The 27,162-nt window shown below is 37.0% G+C and overlaps 1 protein-coding gene across 2 annotated transcripts in view; it reads right to left on the reverse strand.

Annotated features, from left to right (window-relative positions):
* Window positions 1-285: 285 nt before the first annotated feature.
* USP38 (ubiquitin specific peptidase 38) overlaps window positions 286-27,162 on the reverse strand; it is a 68,681-nt gene continuing 41,804 nt past the window's right edge. Inside the window, exons 11-14 of one of the 2 annotated variants that reach the window (XR_008421659.1) lie at window positions 21,078-21,169; window positions 12,790-12,973; window positions 7,546-7,599; window positions 286-471 (exon numbers count right to left, since the gene is read on the reverse strand). The gene's annotated coding sequence lies outside the window, so the exon portion shown is untranslated. The remainder of the gene's footprint in view (window positions 472-7,545; window positions 7,600-12,789; window positions 12,974-21,077; window positions 21,170-27,162) is intronic. The other variant, XR_008421660.1, reaches the window with a different exon arrangement.

The following is a 27,162-nucleotide window of genomic DNA, read 5'->3' on the forward strand; positions in this document are numbered from 1 at the left end:
ATGGGGACATAACCTCTGAGGAACAATTTTAAATGCAAGCAATTACATGAACACTGATTCAATCCAGCCCTGGGATTCTACAGCAGATAATCGGGCAGAATCATGATTTGGGAGTATTTTCACAATTATACAGTGTTTAAAAATGTATTTGGCTCCTCTGTTGCCCAAGAGTAAATATATGTTATTGTTCCTTGAGTCCAGAAGTTTAAGTTCTAAAGCAGTAAAATAAACATGTCACATGTTTACTCACATATCATCTAAACACACACCAAATGCTTTCTGTGGTTGGTTTGAAGTTTTGATTCTGGTTTTCTGTATTTATTTATTTTTGTTTAAAGAAACAATGTGAATATCCTCTGCTGGGTCAGGGCGGGAGTCAGAGAGGTGACTCTTTCCAGATGATGGGAGAAACCAAATTTAGTTCTTCCAGGCTTGGAAAGCTTCCTGCATTAAGTAGCATTAGAGATGAGCCTGAAAAAGACAAAAAAAAAGAGGGGGGTGGGGAATGTGTTCTCAGAAGAGAAGAGAGGAAGACTTTCTTGTTCAGATGAGAACTAGTGGCTTTCTGAGGTAAATCCAAGGACGGTATAGAGATGTGTCTTCAAACTCTGCACACATCCAAATCACCCAGGAGAATTGGTAAAAATGAGAGTCACTGGGCCCCACCCTCAGAGTTTCTGATTCAGCGGGTCTAGATGAGGCTTGAGAGCTGGTATCTCTCTTTTTTTTTTTTCTTTTTTTCTTTGAGAGAGGGAGAGAGCATGCATGAGTGGGGAGAAAAGCAGAGAGAGAGAGAGAGAGAGAGAGAATCCTAAGCAGGCTCCACGCTTTGCATGGAGAGAGAGTAAAAATTTTATGTCTATAATTCAGTTTATTTCTTCATATTTTTGTCACCAATGTTTGCATGTTTAAATAATATATTTTTTAGTTTTGCCTTGCTTTGTATTTTCTATAAATACAACCATAGTTTATGTATACTTTTATACTTGCTTATTTTATTCTACATTATGTTTGTGATATTCAACAGTGTAGATGTAGTCCCTTCCTTTTCATTGCTGGTTAGTATCTATATTTTATTTATCCAAATGTTGGTCATAGGCTTTGTGTTGTTTTAAGTTTGGAGCTATTGTGAACAATCCTGCTTTGATTATTCTTACACTTGTCCCCAGGTGCTCATGGGCATGAATCGATGATCTAGGGTACATATGTTGGAGTGAAATTACCAAAACTGCAGTGTATGTACAAATTTACATTTACTAGTGATGAAAAATTGGTTTTCAAAACAGTTATACCCCATTTCTACCCCCTAAAATGCATGAAAATCTCCACTGACTCACTTCTTTGCATTTGGTTGTGCCAGATTTTTAAAATTATACAAACCTTAAGGATATGTAATGATATTTTATGATTTTTATTTGCATTTATCTAATTATTCATAAAGCTGAATACTTTTAATATGTTTGTCATTTGAGTTTCTTCTTTAATGACACATATGCACATATCTTTTGCTAAATTTTATCTTTTTTTCCTTTATGTATTAATTCAATAGCATTTTTATATATTCTTACCCTCCCTCCAGTGGCAGCAGACCTTTAATTTATACCAGTACAGGAATATGAGCCCAGGAGGTACTCCTGTCTTTTCCCTAGGAGCAGGGCTTTTATTTCTTCTTCTTTTTTAAGTTTATTTATTTTGAGGCGGGGGGGGGGGGGGAGAGGGAGAGAGAATGAACGAGCAGGGGAGGGGTAGAGAGAGAGGGAGAGAGAGAATCCCAAGTAGGTTCCTCATTATCAGAGCAGAGCCCAATGCAAGGCTCGAATCATGAACCATGAGATCATGACTGGAACCAAAATCAAGAGTGGGATGCTTAACCAAATGAGCCACCCAGGTGCCCTGCAGGATTTTTATTTCTACCCTCCCTTCAGGAAGTAGGTCTCAGCACGACGGTTTGCTTCCCCTATCCAAATGGTATAGAGCTTTTGCTTCATATGAAAGAAGGTTTAGGGAAGCAGGCAGTGTTTCTCACCTTTTCCTCCAGCATCATCCCAGACCAAGAGGTCCTGACCTGACCTGAAATCAAGTCAGACGTTCAGCTGGCCGAGCCACCCAGGTGCTCCCCCACTACATATTAGTTATTAATTTGAAAGAGAAACATTGCTTTTACCACAGAGAAATATGGCAGAAACTACCTTAGCCAAATGATCAAATTCAGCATTACCAATAACGACACAAACTGACCCTATTTGCCCATGATATGGTTCACTGAGAAGGCTCCACTTTGTCTAAATGTTATCCTTTCCAAAATGTTTTACCTGCATCCAATCATGAGGAAGCAATAAAATGAATCTAAACTGAGGGACAATCTGCAACAATAACTGTCTGTCCTGGACTAAAAAAAAAAAAAAATGTCAATGTGATGAAAGGAAAAAAGTCATGTTGGGGAAGGGGAAGAACATATTTTGTTAGGTTCATACATTAGCTTGTCCCTGGGTTTTATTTCAAGTCCCCATTGTGGGTTTAACAGAAAGAAAAGTCTTGAAGGAAGTAGTTTTGAAAGCATAATTGAATTTAAATATTAAAATTAAAATTAAAATTATTTTAAGTGAAAATATTTCTTTTTTAATTTTAATTTTTGTAATTATTTAAAATTTTAGTTTATTTATTTATTTTGAGAGAGAGAGTAAGCATGAGAAGGAGAGAGGTAGAGAGAGAGAGAAGGAGAGAATCCCAAGCAAGCTCTGCACTGTCAGCATGGAGCCTGATGTGGAGCTCAAACTCACAAACCCTGAGATCATGACCTAAGCCGAAACCAAGAGTCAAGACACTTAACTGACTGAGCCACCCAGGCACCCTAAGTGAAAATATTTCTAAAATATTTCCCTGTCATATTTAATAGAGATTATCAAGCATAATTTAACTTTTTTTGCTTACTCAGAATAATCGTTGTGAGTATTCTTGGACTTCTAATCATAACAATAACCCTACCAGGAAGATATTATTAAAATTGTTCATTTAAAAAAACCCATAAGCCACTAAACTGAAGTTCTGAGAATACCAGAGAGGGAATAAGAAATAATAAAAATATTCCCAGATGATAATTTTTATTATTGGTGAGACCCACAATTATTACATTTTAAAGGATGTATTCTCTCACTGACATCTTTTGAGGACATTCAGTCTTGCCTTAAGAGACCACTGGGGTGAAATACTAGTAGCTTATGTTTATTGACTTCTTTATTTGCCAGCATCACTTTATATACTTTCACCCTCACAAAAACTTTATGTGGTTGGTGCTAGTTTTATTCCCATTTTATAGGAAACTAAGGAACAAGGAAGTTAAGTGATTTGTTCAAAGCCACAGAGTTACTATGCAAAAAATTGCAATAGGAACCCAGGAAGTTTGGCTCCAGAGCCTATTCCTTTACCACATTAGGTTCAGCTAGCATCCACCCTCTCATATAGATACAATAAAAAGAAAAAGAAAAAAGAAAAGAGAAAAAAAATATTTTTGTGATGAGAACTCTTAGGATTTACTCTCTTAATAACTTTCCTGCATATCATACATCAGTGTTAGTTATGTCATCATGTTGTACATTACATCCCTAGTATGCATTTTTTGTATGACTGGAAGTTTATGCCTTTTGAGAACCTTCCTCTTTCAAGTCTGATCTCTTTTTGTGTGAGTTTGGTTTTTTTTCTTCTTTTTTGATTCCACATATAAGTAAGATCAATATTTGTCTTTCTCTGTCTGACTTATTTTACTTAGCATAATGCTTCAAAATCCCTCCATATTGTTGCAAATGGTGGAATTTCCTCTTTAACACCACACCATGCTGCCTTTTACCATGCTGTTCTGCACAGTGACTGAATGGAGAAAGCTGTTCTCTACTCTTAGAGAATAAATATTAAATAAATAAAATAAATCTCCACCTCTGGAGACAGAGCACTTGCATTGTTTTCTTTTCATTGTTGATGATGAGATTTCAAATCTCCAGAACATTTGCAAGATGAGAGCAATGAGCAACTATATATTTATCTATTTATCTAGGCTAGCTCATTTTTAATCCTTTGCTTCTCCATTTCTCTCTTTCTGAGCCATCTGAAAATATCATAATCCACCAACCCTTAGGAGGTACAAGTAGCTTGTGTATGAAACTATTCTCTTATATATGACCCATTATCAAATTTCTGTAATTATCTGAATGATATCCTCTATAGCTTTACTTTTTTAATCCAGGATCTAAAAAAGAATAACTCATTGCATTTAGTTGTTGCACTTCTTTAGTCCACAATCCAGAACAGTTTCCTATCCCTTTTTTTTAAAGGCTGAATAATATTCCATTGTATATATATTTTAATCCATTCGTCCACTGATAGACACTTAGATTGTTCCTGTATCTTGGCTATTTTAAATAATACTGCTATGAACATGGGGTGCAGATATCTTTTTGAGTTGATATTTTTGTTTATGTTGGATATATTCTCAGAATTGGAATTGCTGGATCATATTGTAGTTCTATTTTTAATTTTTTTGAGGAACCTCCATACTGTTTTCCATAGTGGTTATACTTATTTACATTCCCACCAACAGTGCACAAGGGATCCCTTTTCCCCATATCCATGCCAGCATTTGTTTTCTCTTGTCTTTATGATGATGGCCAGTTTCAAAGGCATAAGGTGATATATCATTATGTTTTAATTTGCATTTCCCTGAGGACTAGTGATGTCGAGCATCTTCTCATGTACCTGTTGGCCTTTCATATATCTTTGGAGAAATGTCTACGCAGGTCCTTTGCCCATTTTTAAATTGGGTTATTTATTTATTTTTGCTATTGAGTTGTATAAATTCTTTATATATGTTGGATAGAAACCCCTCATCAGGTATATGGTTTGGAAATATTTTTTCCCCATCTTATAGGTTGTCTTTTCACTTCTTTGATGGGAGAAAAAGAAGGGGAAGGAGAAGGAGAGGGAGAAAAAGAAGAAGGAGGAGAAGGAGAGGGAGAAAAAGAAGAAGGAGGAGGAGAAGGAACAATCTCCAAACTCTAAAGTAATCACAGATTTTATAGTTGTAAGATAACATACATGCAATAGGTCATCAATAATTATTAGTTGAATGAATAATTCATAATTTCTGTTTCCATTTTAATTTTCTTAGTGTTATCTGAATGCTGTTTTTTTCTCAAGTTTTGATAATCACTTACTCATAGTTCAAATGAACGTGTGTTGAAACTACGTTATATGCTCTGTGTGTTTCCACAGTTTCCTGTACTTTCCTTCGTGCAAGGGATATCTACCAGCGCAGTTCATTGAACTCCTCATGAAAGATGAAGCTCGTACACGTGTTAGCACAAGCAAACACTGGACTTCAGAAATATGTAGAAAGACATTCATTAAAAGGAACAATCAACAAAGCTGGGGCATTGGGGGTTAGAGTTCCCTCCTCCCCATCCTAAAGCCTCAGGGTGCCTGTTGGGACCTTTTCATTTTAGTGCATACACAGTCTGAGTGTGAGGCTCACGTGATTCGTATCAGACTCAAAGACAAGGAACTGATATCTGAACTCACCCAGCTTTCCATGAATTTATATTCAATCTCATATGGAATGCTACTGAACAAACTACACTTCAGGTATTCATACCCATGAGGTATTCATAATGCAAGCATGCCACGGAAATGAGCCCTCCTTGAACACCTCAACTCCTATCCCAGGATGCATGGCATTTTGTTGTTATTGCTTATTCAATCGTATCTCTTATACATTCTAGATTTTAAGCAGGAAGCAAAGAGTACTGTACTAATTTTGTTGTCCATTTTCTGTCTGGTAGCTTACACAATGCCTGACGCATAGTACAAGTTATTATTAACTATTCCAGACACTGTGGGGGCAAGAAGGAGTCAAAAATGTGAAAGAACTGGTTGTTTCCTCCCAAGAACTTGTAACTTTGGTGAGGAAGATTGATGGGGAAATAACTAACAGTAGTGTAAGTTAATAACATAAATGCTAGGAAGAGATTAAAATTATCAGCCCTGGTAGTCTCCAACACAGGGAAGTTAATTGCTAATTTATGGGATCAAAAAAGGTTTTACAAAGGAGTGGTTTTCAGTTGCATCTGCAAATAATGTAGTCTAATATATAGTGAATTCCCCTTTTCCGGACTTCCAGTCTTTTTCCTGAAAGGAGAAATTTTTAGAAAGTCTTCCTGTTACTAAGGGTCTGCTTCCTGAGGAAAGTCCTGAATAGCAGTTAATGATTTAAAAAACAAGAACCTCTGTGTGACAATAATGGATCCAGATCTGGGTGCTTCAGTCTGGAAGGAATATATTAACCAAATTTTCAACCCAAATGCTGTTCCAGAGCCTTTGGGTGTCTGTCTCTCTGCTTCAGTTTAAGCAATTGGTTTTTGACTCACAAATAGTTTCAGATAATAGCATTTCTAATTGTATTTTAGTCCTCCTTACTATCATTCATTCAAGGGTGTGAACATTTATTTTTCTTAACTGGATTCATAGTGTTTCTTGAATGCTCTGATGACCAAGATAAAATATATAGACTTTAGTAATTGGGTTTTCCAGCTGAAGAGCTATTACCTCTCTCAAAAAAGAGAGAATATACAACAAATCCATTTGAACTCTGGTATTTTCTTAAAAGAACTACACATTTTCATAAAATATTTTGCTAAAATACTACAAGTTTTGGTGGGCTATTTCCCTGATTTACATCAGAAACTCAGTTGAAAAGGTGAAAAAGAAACAAATCATATTATTTTTTCCTTTAAATGATTTCTTCAGCACAGAAAATTTAAGAGACTTGCTCTTTATCACACAGAAAACCAAAAGCAGAATCATTAACTGTGTCCTATATTATGTGTTTGCTTAGTGGCTATAAAAGAGATTAGAAAAATTTTGTCCCTAATAATATAGTTTTCACTAACCACTCAGAAAATGACAGTGAGAGGTGGAAGGAGTTAAAATGAATGTCCTGAAAAAGGCAAGAAGAGGTGGAAAAGATGAAGGCTGCCTGAAAGAAGCAGGATTTCTTGAAGCAATCTCTAAGGCCACACCATTGGCCCATGCCATCAAAATGGTGGGCTATATAACATAAGAAGAGGCTGAGACCCTGGGTGACCAGTGACCAAGAAAGAGCTGTGGCACAGCTGACTACATGAGGGTTGTTGAATGAATTAAACATTTCCAGTCCTTTTCTCCTTTCACCTGAAATAGTTTATGTGCCATTCTTTTTAACAAAGTTGTTAGGGTAAAAAACATTTATGGTCTGTATCTTAAAATTAGCTCTCATCTATTCCCTGTAGTGCTATCTATACTCCTGAAATGGATTGTAGTCACTTTAGGGACAAGGACAAGGGGATATACATTGCATCCCCATAGGATCTGGTACAATTTCTTCTACAAGTTAGGGAATAAATAAATATCTTTTGATGGTATTTTGTTTAATTTAGATGAAAGGGATATACATTGTGCTTATTGCTGTTTGAGACGATTCCCTTTTTTTTTTTTTAAGGCTGATGCTCTCCCCTTTCCCACCTGTGAATCATCAGATGAGGCATCAGAAGCCATACTTTCACTCTGAGGTGCTCTCTGAAAGGCAAATGGAACCAATAAGACTCTTAGACATTTGTAGTTTGATCTAAGGAGAAAAACAGACATTTGAGTTTCTTGTCAATGAAAACCCATTTATAGAAAAAAAGAAGGTTCACAAACTCCCTGGTTCCCATATGTGTCACACAATCTGGTTGTCTACCTAGAGGCATAGCTTCTATTCTTATCAATTATCAAACACCACAATTTCCCTCCAGTGTTAGCTGAAGATTCCTTGATCTCATAGAAAGTGGTCCTAACTTCCAGGCTAGGGATGGTCATAACCAAGTTCAGTCTAATAAGTCTAATAATAATCATAAACTCAGTTTTATCTACTGTGACACAATAGGAAATGTGCCAAGTGTCTTCTGAGAAATGCTTATTACTCCTTGAGAAAAAGAGAAAGAATAAGTTCCTTTCTACCCTAGCCACCATCCTCACCTACTGCTTCCTGTCTTTGAATGGAGTACCTGGTGTCAAGGAAACCATCTTGTGACCATGAGACAACTAAGCCCCCAAATGGCTGGCATACTGAGGCTGGTGAAATAAAAGGATGGAAAGAGTCTGGCTCCTTGATAACATTGTCAAGTGGCAGAACCAGCCCTGGAATATGTAGAATATTATTTTGCTAGATAATTAAATCTCTTCATTTATAAAGCCACTCTTAAATTTTCAGTTACTTGCAATAAAATATATCCTAAATGATAGACCATATGGCCCAAAATCTTCCTTATATTTTATTAGATTCATTAGTATACTGCCTACAAATTCTTTTTCTCACTTGGGTAACTAATGTAAATTTATATTTTGTGCAGCCAAAGAAACATTAACTTATTATATAGGCTTATTAACTCATATATAAGCTTTTCACTAAATATTTGAGGGTTTTTTGTTTTTTGTTTTTTGTTTTTTTTACATCACAGGAGAAAGTCAGGAAAGGGTTTATCAAAACACAAAGGATAAATGATACTTCCTCTGTCTCCTTTGAGTGTTTTCCTCTGCAATTTGATTTAAATTTGGATGAAAGCAACATAAGCTCATAAACTGTTATTGCTCTTATACTTTCCACTGTAAGAGTCGCGAATGAGGGGCCCCTGGGTGGCTCAGTTGGTTGAGCCTCCAACTTCAGCTCAGGTCATGATCTCGTGGCCCCACATGGGCTCTGTGCTGACAGCTCAGAGTCTGGAGCCTGCTTCAGATTCTGTGTCTCCTTCTCTCTCTACCCCTTTCCTTTGCACACTCTGCCCCCCTCTCTCTCAAAAATAAATAATAAAAACGTTTAACAAAAGAATTGCAAATGAGTAGGGAGGTAATTTGAGCATAGCTTAATCAAAGGTAGGTGCTCTTGCTAATAACCAAAGAAATGCAATTGAGAGTTATTATTTTATGTCATCTGGGTTGAAAGTAAAGTAGAGATATAAATATGTAGCGATGAGCATTTCAAATGGACATATCTCCTTTTAAAAGGTATAAGGTAACCCTAAGTAAAACCTACAAGGACATTCATCTCATTTGACCAAGTAATCCTATGCTAGAGAATTTTTCCTAAGGAAATATTTTGACAGATGTAGGACAGATGTTTTTATCTGTAAGAGAAAAACAGAAAAAGAAAAACATTAAATATTCAACAATAAGAAAAGAATGTAGCTAATTACAGATTATAAATGAGAGGGACTCTAGTACCACCATTAAATATAGTAATGGTTATGTAAGCAAGTAAGAATACAGAAAATGTGATGTACTTTTTAAAAGCACAATAAGTAATGACATGTAAACTGATTGCAGTTATAGATAGGATCTATACAGGAAAAAATAAAAAATAGTTTTTGGAGTGAGGTGGAATTGAGGGTGATCTCTTTCATTTGTTTGGTCTTATTCCAAAATGCTTTACTGTTCATGGCAAGCATTATGTCATGCCAAGATCACCACCTATGCATCAAAATAAATGTTTTACCTCTCTCCAAACACCATGTGGACTTAAGGATTTGATTTTTCTATGTTCTCATGCTGAATAATCTGAATAATGGAAAATTCTTGATGAGGACAGACCTGAGAACTGATAAGACCACCATCACAAGGGATAGAAATGTTCAACACAAAGCTCTTCAAGACCTTAGCATGATTGATGAGAGAGTATCTAGGTGGTATCAGAGTGGCCTACTTTCTTCCTAATCCATAACTTCTCCCTGTTTTCTACCAGGCAGCTGTTTGTCTCTTATCTTTAGGAACGTTCCTGAGCCTAAAAAGCCCTTTCCTAGGCCTGCTGAAATTCTTTCATGTGGCTGAGGTTGCACCAAATATGCTGCTGGGAAAAGATCTCAGTGAATAAAAGTAGTTCCTCTTACTAGAACTGAGAATCATTTTCTTGAAAAGAATGTAATTGGTGCAGCAGCAATATCTAGGGAACCATTTTCTTTTTAAAAAAAAAATCTTTCTTAATGTTTATTTTTGAGACAGAGAAAGACAGAATGTGAACAGGGGAGGGTCAGAGAGAGGGAGGCACAGAATCTGAAGCAGGCTCCAGGCTCTGAGCTGTCAGCACACAGCCAGACACGGGGCTTGAACTCACGGAGTGTGAGATCATGACCTGAGCCGAAGTCGGATACTTAACTGACTGAGCCACCCAGGCGCCCGTAGGGAACACTTTCATTTGTCCTTTCAGATGAGGAAGTGGTATAAAGTGATGAATGTGTACAGAGCTGTGCTGAGAGAACTTGAGAGGGAACTCCTAGGTGAAGAAAATACATTTACTTCTACTTCCACATTGGCCTGTGTCTTTATATAAGATAGGAAAACACTAAACAACACTGATCATGTGTAATGGTCAAAATGGGCCCACGTTCTATAGGAACCATGTCTTCAGCAGAGAGGAATACATCGATGGAGAGAAATCACCACATTCTGAGAAGAAATCTTGTGTCCCAGCCACAAGAAGTATAAATTGCCTTTTGGGACTGGGAGAGATAGTAGTTGTCCGTACAGAAGCATGTATTAGAGGCATTAGTGCTTCTCAACCAGAGGAGTACCACCTCCTGGTAGGCATTTGGAAATGTGGGGGAGAATGTGTGATGTCAGAATGACTAGGAGGTGTTACTCAATGTAGTGAGTGAGGGCTGGGAATACTAATGTTGTCCTATAGTGTCGTAGACTGTCCTGAATAATGAGGAATCATCCCCCATAGAATTCCAGTAATGACCCTATAAGAAAACGCTAGAAGAGCAAAGCTGGGAATGATCATGAAATTATCATCAAAAATGGAAGGAGGAGGGGGACTACAGAAGCAAAACACACTTCTCTGAATATCAAGTTTTGTTTTGATGGTAATGATTCCACAGTGCAGGAATGTACCTAGTATATTAGGAAGGGCTTTATTAGATACCCTTATGCAACATCATCCAGGGAGAAACCAGCTGCTTTGGAATTCTTCAGTTAGAGTCTGAAAGTGGTAACACTGTGAAATTTATTTTAGAGAGAAGCTTACAAAAAATCAGGTTTCAAAAATATACCAGCTGGAATTTTTATCAGCCTTTATACTTTTCTGGGCTTTATAATTTTATCTAGACTTCTGGGATGGCAAATTTGAATACAGAGAATGTCAATCAAACAGATAAAGAATACTTTTCATTTACATTTTTCATTTTGAGCCTAATTCTTACTCAAAACAATCCAATAGATAAAGAATATCCAATGCACAAAGATGTGGTATATATACAATGGAAGATTACACAGCCATGAAAAGGAGTAAAATCTTGCCCTTTGTAGTCACATGGGTGGACCTAGAAGGTATTATGCTAAGTGAAATAAGTCAGACAGAGAAAGACAAATATCCTATGATTTCACTTACATGTGGAATGTAAAAAAAACAAGACAAAACAAATGAACCGACAAAACAACACAAAACAGAAACAGACTAATAGATACAGAGACCAATCTGGTTTGCTGGAGGGGCGGGCCATCTTGGGATGGGTGAAATAAGGGAAGAGAATTAAAAGGTACAAACTTGAAGTTATAGAATAAATCAGTCATAGGGATGTAATGACACAGGGAATATAGTCAATAATATTGTTACAACTTTGGTAACAGATGGAAGCTAAATTTATTTTGGTGATCATTTCCTAATGTGTACAAATGTTTAATCACTACGTTGTACACCTGAAATTAGCATAATATTGTATGTTAATTATACCTAAAAAAGTCCAATAGTCTATTGGCCTAATATTTATTGATTGATGACTGATTGATTGTCATTGTCGTTGTTCCAATTTGGGGAAAGTTGGGTTTGTACTAATGTGTTTAGCCATGCAGCATGATAGACTTTGAACTAAAACTGTCACATAGGGGCGCCTGGGTGGCTCAGTCAGTTAAGCGTCTAACTTCGGCTCAGGTCATGATCTCACAGCTTGTGGGTTCAAGCCCCACATCAGGCTCTGTGCTGACAGCTCAGAGCCTGGACCTGCTTTGGATTCCGTGTCTCCCTCTCTCTCTCTCTCTCTGCCCCTCCAGTGCTCATTCTCTGTCTCTCAAAAATGAATAAACGTTAAGAAAAAAAACTAGTGCTTAATGAACTGATTGAGCATAAGGACGTTTCTGTAACACATATTCTTCATCTATTGGCTTCATGCAAAGGCATTCAGGCAATCACACAACTGCAAGCTATGTGCTCAACCTGTAGTTTTAGGATTTGACTAAGCCTTTTATTTTAATCTTCTTTTCCCTGTGACTGATTATTCATTATTACAGAAGATTATTATAAGGGAAGGTTTAGTCTACTGATGACCCTTCCTTAATTGCATTTTATACTATATAATGAGGAAAAGCACAAATCGAAGCATACCACCCACTGAGCTGAGAGCAAGTAAACACATTGAAAAGCGATGTATTATCAACTTATTTTCAGTCTTTTCTGTATGCCACTGATATATTTGAAAGTGTTTGCAACCCTAAATCTAGGCTTCCTCATATAAGAGACTTTAATTTCCCCTAAAGAAAAATTAAAATCTTCTCTCTCTCCTTCATTCACTCATCACTCTCTCTCCCTCCCTCCCTTCCTTTTTCCTCCTTCTTTTATGAAGAAGATTCTAGTGCTTTGGCTACTTCTCAATGTGTTTTTGTTCTCCAAGTGCTTCATTTTTATCCATCTTGAGTAATGGAACCCAGTGAAGAAGAAATAACTTTAAAATCTTAACACACCTTCTCACCCCTCTGCTCCTCTCCTGGCACGGCTCCTGCCATGTTGCTTTTGGCTAAGTCTTCCGGTACATTACTGCTGGGTCTTGAGGGGTGTGGGTCTTAAGTTGGCCATGGGTCATCTTCCTAGGTGGCTTTTTGGAGCCTGAACTTCCACTGCACTTACAGGAGAAAAACTCTCTAGGGTCTGGTGGGAAAAAAGATAAAAGAATGTTTTTCTTAGTTTACAGATCAGAATAAGAAACTGATACTTGAGCTTTGTTTTTGGGGCTCCCTAACCCAAGGAAACTGGTCAGAAGAGGGAGGGCAGGGAGTTTCTCTCCACTTAGGAGGCCATAATCCAGTTCCCAGAGGCATTCCCTCCAGAGCAGAACACTGCTCACAGCCTGGGTGGCCCTTAAGTTCCTCCTGGAGAGATGAACTGAGAGTAAGGGAGTGGTCAGAGCAATGGGTAGGTGAGTGGTTTGTGCTCATTCTTCCCTACACTGCCCAGGAGGCTTTTGTTTGGAGCTTATGTTGGGAGGGCTGCTGGAAATAATTTCTTTTCTGTGTTGTTTTAAATGAGAGAAATATGATTGTATTATTCCATTCTTTATCTTTTCTTCAGCCCTACCTCTAGAGTATGCCTTTTTTTTTTTTCCCCTCAACAGATATCATTAACTTAAAGTTTGTAATGTAGGTTTTTTAAGCGGATATGAGAAAACATGCAAGGTGGTCAGGGGAGACATGTTTTCCCCCTTCTGTTAAATTCTAGGACAGGCTTATCACACGCTGTTTCTGTTGCTTTCACTATCCACTGCTTTCTTGTCTGTTCAGAGGACTGCTACTCTGCAAAACCTTCCCTGAGAGCATTTCCTTTCCATCTTGTTATGACCTCCCAGTGACTTACCCTGGTGGAAATAAAGCTTTATTGAAACAGCATTCTCTGAGCAACCTATAGGCAAGCTGCTTAACAGGTTTTTGTCCCTTCTGGGACAAGTGGGAACAAGTTGGGCCCACCAGTCCAATTGCTTTCTGTGATGGTACCTAGAGGGGTTCTTAAATGAGATTTTTAGAAAGACAACAAAAACAACAGAACTACAAAAGGAAGATGACTGAATCTACATGATGAATGAAAACAATTTATATTTAGCTATATTCTTTTTTTGGGGGGGGTTGGTTTTGGTTTTTTGCTTTTGGGTGTTTTGTTTATGTTTTTGTTTTATTTTGTTTTCTGTTTTTTGTTTGTTTGTTTGTTTGTTTGTTGGCTATAGTCTTAACTTAAATCTTTGTGTTGGATTTTCTGTTGGGATCTAAGCAACATTGCAACTCCTCTCCATTCCTCCCTGCATTGTACATTTGGAAGCCTGGAAACTACTTTTTAAAAACTGCTTTGTCATCAGGCTTCCAGTATAGGTTCCAGAAATGAGAAGGCACTCCTTGAGATTTACAACACAACAGAAGGAAAAAAGAGAAGTAGAAGCCATCATTGACTCAGTTGCTGTGGATAAGCATGTGAGCTCTAGTAACGGGCAGACATGAGGCTTTGCCAGAAGTTTCTAAGTATTCTTCTAGAAATCACCCACTTTGGTGCTGCAGAAAGCTGAGATCAGTGGCAGAGATTTCTTCTGATCCCTGTACTTTCTGAATGCTGTGAGGAGCTTCCCTGACCTTTATTCTCTTCACCCTTAAAGTGGTTTTGTGTAAGAGCTTTGATTGTCTGTATTAAATACCTTACTGCTTGAAATACCTAGAGTGGTTTCTGTTTTCTTGACCAAATTCTGACTGGTACAATCTATATAACCAAGCAGAAGAGACATTAAGGGTAAAAGGGTAGACTTTTGTTATGCGATTTTAGTTACTACTCATCAAGGCTCAGATGATTAAAACAAGATACATTCTTTTTCTTATGCTATCCACTGTGCTCATTCTCTTGTGTGTTCTACTCCTGTTTTGTCTTATACCTGTATTGTGATTTGCTTTTCACATAAGAGCTCTTACTTTTATTTATTACGATGGTCTGCACATAGTAGGTCCACAATGACTTATTTGTTGAAATAAAAAGATAAACTATGCTTATGCTTTTGCTTTGAATTCATTTCAGATATAATATTTGGTAGCTGAATAGCAAGTGAAAGAGGCAACTATACTTCTAAAACATTTTGCAAAATATGTCTGATAGTTACACCAAGGAATAGTTTATCCATCAGTGCAAATAATGTTGAATCATTGCTTATTCACTTTTTGCATATATCATTCACTCAGTAAATATTTATTGATCATCTGCTAGGTGTCAGGAATCGTTATAAGTACTTGGAACATATCAGGGAACAAAACAGGGAGAAATCCCTGACCTATCCAATGCACTGCTCTGATGTGAGTTTTGAAACTTGAGATAGGATGTTGTTTCCTTTGCTTCTTTGTGTTAAGTGCTTCATTGTGACTAAGGCAGTTATTCTTGGTGGGATAACAAGAGTCCTGATTGTGGATCCAAATGGAAAACAGAGTCTCCATATTAAGAAGCATAGAGTCCAAAGCCCTGTTGGTGAAACTCATCTTCCTGGGATGCTTAATAAAGGGATGGCACTTTCTGTCTTCCTTGCTACTCAATGTCACATGCATATCTAGACAAATTTTTTTCCTGTGTGAAGATCCAAACTTCTTCCTCTTTATTAGTAGCGAGTAAAGCATAGTTTCTCCCCAAGTCTTGGCAAGTTGTTCTCCTGAGATGGATAATATGCAGAAGCACTCACTCAAGTTCTTACTTGTCTATGGTTTATAATATTGCTCTTATTGTTTATATTTAGACATAAAATAGTTTGGAGTGGTTTCTTATTCTATATCTTATTTTTGGCATGTCTCCATGAAAAAGTCCTCATTATCTTTGCTCGTATGCCACTTCTGAGTGATTTCTTGGATGAGACTGACTCATTACTTATGACTATCTTCAGTAGATTTTCTTTGGAAAGGATTATAGTTAATCCTAATACATCTGAAATATTAAGTAATTTAATTGTGGGTAAATGATGGAAATGTATTGGCTTCATGTATATATGTGTTGTCCTTCTTAGTGAATTGAATACATGAGGAAGAGAATTCACCCAAATATCATTTAGGTTAATTTTACTTCTTTTCATGAATAAAGGAGGCTCACATGGTCATTATACTCCCAGTGGTCTCAAAGGGTGGCCAGAAGGAAACCAGGGACTGTTAGCATTTCTGGATGTTAAAGAGTCCTGAGTCCTTGACATAACGTCTCTACCTTTATTTCCTTATTGAGTCTTTAGTTCCTACCTTGCACCAAAGGTGCGATCCTCTAACGAGGGCTGAGAAGGGCAGGGCCGGGAGTGGTCAAGGTATGATCTGTGGATCTGAGCCAGAAGAGCCATGGGGATCCAGGCAATAGCATGGATCCAGCCTAAAAGACGGTTGATTTGGGCAGCTAGAATTTGGCTCTATTCAAAACAACCTGTGAAAGTCATAACATAGGCCAACTGAACTTGGATTTAAAAAATTTAAACCAATTGGTACAGCATGGCTTTTCAGAAGGTGGGAAACCTATGCTTCCCAAATTTTATTCTGTGTCCAAACATAAAGATAGAAAACAGCAAGTCAGGACAACTGTCTTTTATAGTGTGCATATCATGCTGCCTGCATATAGAAACTGACTGAACTAGATAGCAGAAAGATCAAAAAATTGAGAAGAGAGTAGGCAGAGAAAAAAAAAAAAGAGCAAGGTATTGGGAAGACTTATAAATCATTTATAAAAAAAAATACAAGGAAAGGAAATACTAAAGGCCTACTTTCATCAATGCCTATGAATGGTCTTAAATCAATAAAAGAAGCCAAGCAAAAAAAAAAAAAAAAAACCAACTAAAATAAAAACAACAACAACAAAAGAAACCTGAAACAAACTTTGTAGGATGGTATACCAAAAGAGAAATTAATTTTACTGTGTGTCGTATAAATAAAATCATAATCAACAATTTTTTAAAACTCAGGAGAAAGAAGTGTTCCAAGCCTGAGGCAGAGCTGGAAGAAGCAGAAAGATGAGGCTTAATGATTGCTCTCTCTTTTGTAGTGTGTTTCCACTTTAATCCGATCTATTAACATTCTGTGTGTTATTTATTCAAATAGGGGAAGGTATGTAAATACACTAAACATAGGAAGGCATAGGTGGAGATGTGCCAGCTTTGCAAATGTGGTAGGTAAAATGGCAGTAGATCTCTCCTGGCAGGCACATTCCAGTGTCCTTGGCTAACCAAAGGGCGGTACTGCAAAGAAATCCTAAGCAAATATTTTTTCAGTTAATGGGAACAATTACTGAAATTTCACACAACACTTCCATCTTGCTCTGCAGTTCAATTTCCCTTCCATACTTAATATCCAACCTTTAAAAATAAACATTTACAGAGGTAAGTTTACTTTAGCAAGTTTTGAAAAGTCCCACAAAATGGGCGGAAACATGCTTTGGCTTGTTTCAGGATGTGAATTTCTTCTCTTTCCCATCTCTTCTTTCTCCAAAATTTCCTGTCCTAGTTTAGGGAATGTGTTGAGGCAGGGAAGCAGGTGGAATCTAGAGGCAAGACTAGGTAAGGGAGGTTCCTGGGGTACTTGGGTGGCTCAGTTGGTTGAGCTTCGACTTTGGTTCAGGTCATGATCTTGAGGCTTCTGAGTTCGAGCCATGTGTTTGGCTCTGTGCTGACTGCTCAGAGCCTGGAGCCTGCTTCAGATTCTGTGTCTCCCTCTCTCTCTGCCCCTCCCCTGCTCATGCTCTGTCTCTCTCTCCTTCAAAAATAAATAAATGTTTAAAAAAATTTAAAAAAGATTAGGAAAGGGAGGTTCCTATATACTATCTGGGGTATCTTTTCTTATGATGAAATCTTCTCAGGCAGCATCTTTTAGATATCAATCAATATATCTTTAATATCTTCTTTATTTCTACCAAGATTATTTCTACTAAGAAAGATATGAGAGAATTAAAATTATAACCATATACAATTTATGGAATAATAAGATTAGAAAGTAAATTTAATGGCCATCTGCTTTAGGAAATGAAAATATAATGGACTATTGCTTATATTTAGATCTTTAGAGTAACCAAAACAAGACAAGAAATATATGCATGTATTTATGGAGTGAGATTTTGCAATTTCCCCAACTCTGTATTTGAACACAGAAAAGCACTCATAATAATGCACAAAATGTCCAATTATATTACCTTTGGTATCTTCACCCCCCAAATTTGGTGATAATTAGTTTTATTTTGGCTATAGTTACTGTGATAATCAAAATATACATTAAGCAATAGTCATGCTGAGGGAGTGAGAGACTATTTGTAAACATGTCTAGGGACATGAAAAGGTGATGTTAGCATATGTAATTGAGGAGTCTGGCTCCAGACCAGAATTCTATGTATGATCTTTCAAGCCCAATCATAGGCAATTAGAAAGGTTTTATCTGGTAGGCTCCTTGGGGGAAAGCTGTCCTTGCCATACTTGATAACAGTCTGGAGGGAGTTTCAGACACTTGGCACCTGCCCCCACAGGCCAGCCGCGCTGTTACATGTTTCAACATTCCTAGTCCAAAGGCCTCTATTCAGAGGCCTCCTTCTCAAGGGGACTTCAGGATGCTTTCCTACACCCTGACTCAGTGTTTAGTGCTTTTCCACTTTTGTCCTCCTTCCCATCCAGAGCTTCCCCAGCAGTCAGACAATCCCCTAAGCTGTGCTGTTACATTTGAACCTCACCTGGAGCTGACCTATGAAAGGAAAATAGAACATTGTGGGAGCCAGTGCTTTTTATTATTTTGCCTCTTTGTTATGCTATTGCAACAAGTAAATGCAGGCTTAATTGTTACTCTCGGTTTGGCTTGTTGTCTTAGTTGACCACTTCAGCATCTGTCAGCTCAGTTTTTTCCAGTTTAGCTCTTGACAGTAATTAGACCTCAAACTTTAGAACAGAGACACAATTTGTAGTTCTAACTCTGGGCTAAATGTATGTTTATCCATAACAATTGGGCAGCTTCCCTGAATTCCAGAGTCCTTCTGCTCATTGAGAGGAATTGAAAAACATAATGGTTCCATGGACAAGAAACAGAACAAAATGTCGAGGTCTTGGGTTCTAATATACCTTGCTCTGTAATTTGGGCATAAAACATCATCCAAATTTCTGGGTTTCAGTTTTCTCAATTATAAAATGGAGACTTTGGACAAGTGGATATCTAAGTTGCCTTTCACTCCTGATTTTATGAAAAGAGTGATTGCTGGGGTCATCACCACTTCATTCCTGGATGTAGGTCATAGTATCTATCACTAAACTTCATTAGGGTGTGGGACAGATGGAGAAAGGAGGTTGGGGCAGAGGGAATAGTCCTCAGTGTCTGGTCCTTGATCATTCAGTGGGAGCTCTAGAATTTAGGTAAGAATTTGGGTTTCTCTGAGGACAAGAGTAATTTGGCCTGGGAATTATACAACTTTATACATATTTTCCAGAGCAGACAAGCCCATGATTTAGTTTTAGGGCATCCTCAGGTTAGTTTCTAGACATTTGGTAAATGATAGTTTATTTATGGACATAGGGGATTCCTATTCTAGTATTTACAAAATATGTAGATTTTGAACAGACATGGAGGTTATGGACTGGATTGTATCCTTCCAAAATTCATACATTGAAACTCTAATGCTCAATGTAACCATGTTTAGAAATGGGGCTTTTAGGGATGTAATCTTCATGTAATGAAGGTTAAATGCAGTCATAAGGGTAGGGCTCTAATTCCATAGCGCTAGTGTCCTTATAAGAAGAGAAAGATCTCCAGTGATAAGGTCATGTGAGTATACAGTGCGAAAGTGGCCATCTACAAGCCAGGAAGAGAGATCTCACCAGAAACCAACTCTGTTAACACCTTAATCTTGGACTTCCAACCTGCAGAACTGTGAGAAAATATGTATCTGTTGTTTAAGCCACCCAGTCTTTGGTATTTTATTATGGGAGCCTGAGCTGACTAATACAATAGGAGAAAACAATCATCTGTATAAAACTCATTGTCTAAATATGAAGCAAACAAAAAATGTGGCATAATAGTGAGTGATTAATGGAATATAAGAAAAGAAAATTTGTTTGATCTTGACATTGATAGAGGTTTCTTCATGTAGCACAGGTTTACTGACATAAGCTTACATTTCACTTTTTCATTCGTTCTGCTGAAAATAGCATTTCCTTAATCACATTTTAAATATTTACAGTTGTTTTTTAGTTTTCATAATTTGGCTTTCAGACAAAGTTTAGAACACTGAATTATAATAATTGCACACATGGGCATGTATGTACATCTATATAAAATAAAAATACTCTAAACTTCAATACTATAAAATTAAACATAGAGCTGATAAGCTGGAGGATAGTGTAGAAGGAGAGTTGGAGCAAAAATGTAGGGAACTAATTCCTCATATATTGGGCAGTTGAGAAATACTATCTGAAGCAGGTGGGTTGAGAAATAGAAGATACTGGTGTGTTTTTTTTTTTAACATTACAAATATTACAAGTAGTGTTATGATAAGTAAGTGGCTTTGGAGTTTCTGAAGAGAACTAATCAATGGAGCTCCTCTTTCTCATCCGGTTTCTGAACAAATTGCAGAATAAGGCAAGGAGTAGGGTTGATGGGAGATTCCAGGGTTACTTTATTATTCATAAAGGCTGAACTGGAGTACCTGGTGGCTGGGAGAACTAACAGGCTTGTGTAATGCATGTCAGGAGCAGGAACTTGACCCATGCAGTAATAAAAGGGCTGGACTGGGGCAGAGCCCACAACTGGGCAGCAGCAGAGCATGCCTTCACCCTGAAGCTCTGCTCTCTAGTTTCTCTTTCTCAAATTCACCACTCGGATTAAGCCATTTTAAAATAAATTCCAGGGTGGAATGGAGAGAGGCCAGGACTGACATCCCCACATAGAAGGAAAAATCAGGAATGGGGAGTTTTTCCTTTAGCAGTTGTCTCTGGGGAGTTGAACATGTGTAGGGTGTGGGGTGGGGGCAGGAGAAAAAGTTTACTTTTCACTATATACCCCTTTGTTCTCTCTCTCTCTCACTCTCTCTCCATCTATCTATCTAGATATAGATATAAAGAAGCAATTGATATCTTTATATATATATATAAAGATATATATATATATACACATAAAGATATATATATATATACATAAATATTTAGCTACTATATATATATATAAAGAGTGACTCATAACAATATAAAAATAACTTGGGAAGACTAGCAATAAAAGGTAAGAGGTGAGTGAGGGCTTGGTGTGTGTCTTACCTTTACTGTGGCCGATTTTTGTTCTTATTTTGCCCTGTCTTAATCCCCCTGGATTTAGGCTGGGCCAGGTGAGAGGAGGAGATGATGAAAGACTAAAGAAGAGAGGAACAAATGCCAGCTCAGTACTGTAAGTCATTCTCCTGAATATTTATCTCCAACCCACATCACCTCTAATGTAGAAGCCACACCTCAGTCTCTTTCAGTAGATTTACCTTTATTTTGTTCACTAAGACATGGGCATGAGGTGACATCTCAGCCACTGTGCCCTGTTTTTTGGATTCTCAACAGCCTTGCTTTCTTTTCTTGCATTTGAATAAATTCTAATAAGGGTGAGAATTAAGGCAGGACCCTCAGACCCTTTGAACAGACTGAGGTGGGCTACTCCCAACAACACAGATCTTCCCTGACTTAAGATGGGGGTTATGTCTTGATAAAACTATCATAAGTTAAAAATATCATTAAGTCGAAAATGCATTCAATACACCCAACCTACCAAACATGATAGCCTAGCCAGCCTATGTTAAATGTGCTCAGAACACTTACATTAGCCTACAGTTGGGCAAAATCCTATAACACACAGCCAATTTTTATAATAGTGTTGACTATCTCATGTAACCTACTGAATCTGTGCTGGAGTGAAAAGCAGAATGGCTGCATGCGTGCAGAATGGTTGTGAATGTATCGGTTATTCACTCCCTTGATCACGCGGCTGATTGGGAGCTGTGGCCCGTTGTCCCTGCCCAGCATCACAAGCGAGGATTGCGCTGCACATGGTGTTGGGCAGCTGTGGCTAGAAATGTTTGACACGAGAATACTTAATAATTTATGTTCTCAGAAACCAGGAAGTGCTGGACTTGAGGATTTCATTTTTGAGGAGGTTTTATTTCTGGTGATGCTGCCTGCAACCCACTTACTTTATCAAAATAACAAGTTTTCTGAAGGAAAAGAAAGACCTCCTTCAACCTTCCACCAAGAGACAAAGGAGAAGAAGACATGAAATCCTTGAGAATGTTGCAGAGTACAGTTGCCCACCCCCCTCCATTAAGTGGAGTGAACATGATGCAGGAGGATAGGAAAGGGTAGGAGGAAAGAGAGGGAGTGAAAACCTCCCCAAAACAGAGGAAGGAGAAAGCTCAGAAATGGAGGACATCTAGGGAGGAATGACAGAACTCAAAGGAACTGCAGGCTGGTCTTCGTGATAAGGCAACAGGGCCCTGAACCCTCTGCAGTCCATCCGTACAACACAAGGAGTTAACACTTCAAAAAGAGGGTAACAGGCAAACAACCCAATGTTCACCGATGAGGACTAGTCTAATGAACCATTGTCTATCCACACAATAGGATGATTCTGGCTCCAAAAGGGAGGGAACACTGTCTCTCTGTACTATTGTGGAGTGATCTCTAGGATATGCTTTTTTAAAAAGTATGGTGGATAAAATCATGGATAGTGTGCTATTATTTATCTAAGTATCTATCATCAGTCAATCATCTATCATCTATGTACCTATCTTTAATATATATATATCTATCTTTAATATAATAATATGTGAATAATAATACTTATATCTTTAATATATTAATACTTTAATATATGTATCTTTAATAATATAGTAATTGCTTTAAAAAACCAGGAAGATAAACTATAAAATGAAACAATATGGGTCACTATTAGGGAAGACCCTAGAATGGGGAAAAGGGTAGAAGTTGATCTTCTCCGAATACACCTTGTTTTATACTTTTGCTTTTGGAATCATGTATATGTTTTACATAAGTATAAAATAAAATAAATGTTTTTAATTCACAAAAATAGAAATTAAGAAAAAGACAAATGAATCTAACTCTGAATCAAGTTAGAGGCACAATCATACAGTAAATAACTATTCTAAATGACTTTTTGTAATAGTAATTTGGTTGTAATCCCAGAGGGATACTCTCTATAAGAAACTATAAAACAGTTTATTCAATGACAACAAAAAATTTGCAAGGAAATTAAACAAACATTCTAAGAAAAAACATTTCTAAGTAATATATAAAACAAAACATTCTAAGACACTAGGGGAAATGATACTGACTGGAAATTTCATGATGTTAACAAGCAATTATTAATTTTTTAGATATGAAAATTTTATTGGTTAAATTTTATTTTAAAAAGAGTTCTTAGGCCTTAGTGATACAAATGGAAATATTTAAAGACAAAATTATGCCTAGCATTGCTTCAAAATAATCCTAGGAGAGGGAAAGTGGTGATAAGTATATGGGGCTCATTTATACAACTTTTTATGTCTTTGAAATTTTCCAGTCTAAAAAATAAGTTGTATACAGGGCAGCAGGAGACATAAAATTCTCCCTGAATGGTACATTTACAAGTTTTGTGAGTGAAGTTTTCTTCACACAATTGAGGTCGTTAGCCAGATTTGGATATTTGTGTCCTCTTCTGTGAATTTCAAACCCCTCCAGATAATGTACTCTTTCAGACCACAAGAGAATGATGAAGGCTTTGAGGAGATCAGTATTCAGAGGTTCTTGGGGCTGATTTTAAAACTGGCCTCCACATTTGCTTCCTTCATTCATCTTTTTTTTTTCCCTTCTGCCACCAGCCTAATTCTGTCTTTGCCAATTATGCCTAGGCTATTATAGTCACTACCTTATTAGTTTTTCCTACAGCATAAGGCTAACAGAAGAGAATCATCTCTATAGCAGATTTAGAAGATCTCCCTAAATATAAATGTTTAAAGAAGTCTAACCAAAAAAGACATAGAATGGAGAGGCACTATTGATGAAAAACATTTACACCAATGATCAGAATTTATTTAGGCTTTTTGTCTAGTTAGGTAAATGATGATTTTTATTTTATTTTTATTAAAATTTTTTTTTAATGTTTACTTATTTTTGAGAGAGAGAGAGAGAGAGAGAGAGAGAGAGAGTTCAAGCAGGGGAGGGGAAGAGAGAGAGGGAGACACAGAATCTGAAGCAGGCTCCAGGCTCTGAGCTGTCAGCACAAAGTCCAATGCGGGGCTCAAACTCACAAACCGTGAGGTCATGACCTGAGCCCTTTTATCTCTAGTCCCCCAGTTCTCTCTCTGGAAGCATTGATACTAACAGTTAAGGGTGCCTGGGTGGCTCAGTCATCCTACTGAGTAGTTAATCATCCTACTCTATTTATTTATTTATTTATTTATTTATTTATTTATTTATTTTTAACGTTTATTTATTTTTGAGACAGAGAGAGACAGAGCATGAACAGGGGAGGGTCAGAGAGAGGGAGACACAGAATCTGAAACAGGCTCCAGGCTCTGAGCTGTCAGCACACAGCCCGACGCGGGGCTCGAACTCACGGACTGCGAGATCATGACCTGAGCCGAAGTCGGCAGCTTAACCGACTGAGCCACCCAGGCGCCCCAATCCTACTCTTGATTTCAGTTCAGATTATAATCTCATGGTTTGTGGGTTTGAGCCGTGTGTTGGGCTCTGCACTGACAGTGTGGAGCCTGCTTGAGATCCTCTCTCTCTCCCTCTCTCTCAAAATAAATAAATAAATAAATAAATAAATAAATAAATATTTAAAAAAAGAATATTTATAAAAAATACTAATAGTCTATTGTCTATTTCTTGAGATATAAATATATTTGCAGAAAATATAATTACATATCACAAATGGTAGATAATTAAATATAATTATTGAATAGTCTTTAACTTTTCCCACTCTGTGATTTTTTAGGGCTTCTTTTTATTTCTGGACTATCATTTGCATAGCCAGCTCAGAAAAACAATTCTGAAAAAATGTTTGCCTCACATTTGTATTTTTCTTTGGTTTCGAAAAACCCACAAAATGTCAGATACAATCACAGACATTGGGATGCAAAGATGAAGAAGGCATTCCTTCAGAGGGAATTCAATCTAGTTCAGTCATGTTTTCAAATAAACAGAGTTAACGACTGACTGTCTTCATGTACTCAACACCTTAATGGGGATGGTGTTAAATATATATTTTTAAAACCTATAATGGCAAAAAAAATCACATTACTCAATTTACTTGAAATATGAAAATTAAAAACAAATTCCCCCCTAAAAATGGTGTACCAGAGAATGTTTACAAATAGCTCAATACATTAATGATTGATGTTTAAAGTTATTTGACAACCATAAAAATACCCTCATTTATTAACAAATTTTCCTAGTGATGAAGAAAACCAACTCACTCTTCTAAGTGCTTGATTATTGGATCTATAGATGATTCAGACCCTTAATTTTTCCATTTTTCTGTGGCCTATTTTTGGGATACTTTATTTCTTAATTAAAATCTCTCTTTAAGATGGCTAGGAGGAGACAGGAAATGAAGGTTAGAGCAAAGCTCGAGTGCATTTAGGTTAGTCATGTAACTCCTTGCTAGCAGCTCTGTTCAATTCCTATGGAGAGAGTCAGGAAAGTCACCAATGACTGTGAGCCTTTGGGACTATCACTGAAGTCTTGTCAATTGTGCTCATGTGTCTTTTTATCGAGATCCTCTTTATAAAAAACACTGTTAACTCTTTCATTGTTCTTTCTCAAAACCAAGCCTCCAATATACTAGGTGTTGTTAATCGACACTGGGTTGCCTAGAAAATGGAGATACGGATTGTTTAAGGCACTTATCTTGAGTCAGTGATAGATCTGGGAAGATAATTTGCCAAATGGCAGCCAATCTCTTATTTTGTCTCTAGTATCTAATACAAACTTAGCCCATACATACTTTATATACTTACAAGTGTTTAACCATGATGTTCCAACAAGGGATAATGACTATTCTGTAACTGTTTCAGACAATTGCTGACCTGTTTATATTGGTAGCCAGTGTCCTTGCTGAAGACAAAATAGACAAAATGGCAATCATTTCCCAAAGCAAGATTCTTAGTTTAGCTAGGAATGTTTTCTTTATTACTATTTTGGCAGGATTTAGGGCAGGCCAGTGGTGACTGAAAGGCAAGTTTTGTATTATTATCATTATTATTATTTCACTTTTAGTTTTGTACTCATTTTAGCTATGGGTGAGGAAAATAATAAACTTGCCTCTGGCCACTGGCCAGTTTGATTATGCTGTTGCTTCTGTTATTACTGAACACCAAGAGAGTGGACATTATCCAAGGCAAGAAATAATTCAACAGAGACATACAGAGGTGTACCAAAAATTACCATAGTAAATTACTTTTCCATGTTTTGAAACTCAATTTCAATATTTTCCTCATTAACTCTGGACAGTGTTTGAAAACAAACTGCTCCTGACAGAACCAAATGAAGGTCAAGCCTGTCTTTCACACCTGAAAATGAAGTTCTCTGGAAATATAAGCTGTCAAAATATAGCATGAGTAGTATTTATAATCAATCATGTGCTTTGGACTTGGTCAACTATATAGACCATTCTAGAGAAATTGAATGGTGGCAGTGCTCTCTACTGTCATGCTGTGATTTTGATATCACAAAGCAGACATCCTGAAAAATATTCACTTCTGTTTTTGTCTGCTTAAAGAAACTAGGATCAGCGCTAGCAAGTGGAGGAGAGAGTATAACTCCAAACCCAAAGAAATAAAAATAAACTTAAAAAGAGGACAAGATGTTCTAATAGGGCAAGCAAGCATTATGAGCTATTTCCTTTCTTGTAGCCATGTGCAGAATGGTTAATAAGTGGTCAACAGAAGCAGCACTATAATAAGTCTATTGCTTTGTAGCATTAATACTTGGGAAGTCATTAATATTGTTATAAGTTCCTCTTTTAGAAGTCATATATGGTCCATTCTCTAAGTAGGATTGAGCCTGAAATTTCCAGGAAGATGGGTACCCAGAGTTATTTTCTTAAGTATTTTGATTTATTTCATAATTAGAGAATAGATATGTATTTAATTTTTTAAAAGGGTACCCAGATAATGGGTATTCAGGTTGGGAATGAGGCATAAAATTACAAACTGTAGTTTACCACCATTAAGTCATGTCCATTATGGTAGCCATGACCACATGGGGACACCATCACTTAAAATATGGCTAATGAACCTGAAAAACTGACATTTTAATTTAATTTAAATTTAAAAATACTCAATTTGAATATGTGTAAACA

Source organism: Panthera pardus, unplaced genomic scaffold, assembly GCF_024362965.1.
Source record: "Panthera pardus isolate Hobbes unplaced genomic scaffold, ASM2436296v1 HiC_scaffold_13, whole genome shotgun sequence".
In the NCBI taxonomy this organism is placed as follows: Eukaryota; Metazoa; Chordata; class Mammalia; order Carnivora; family Felidae; genus Panthera; species Panthera pardus.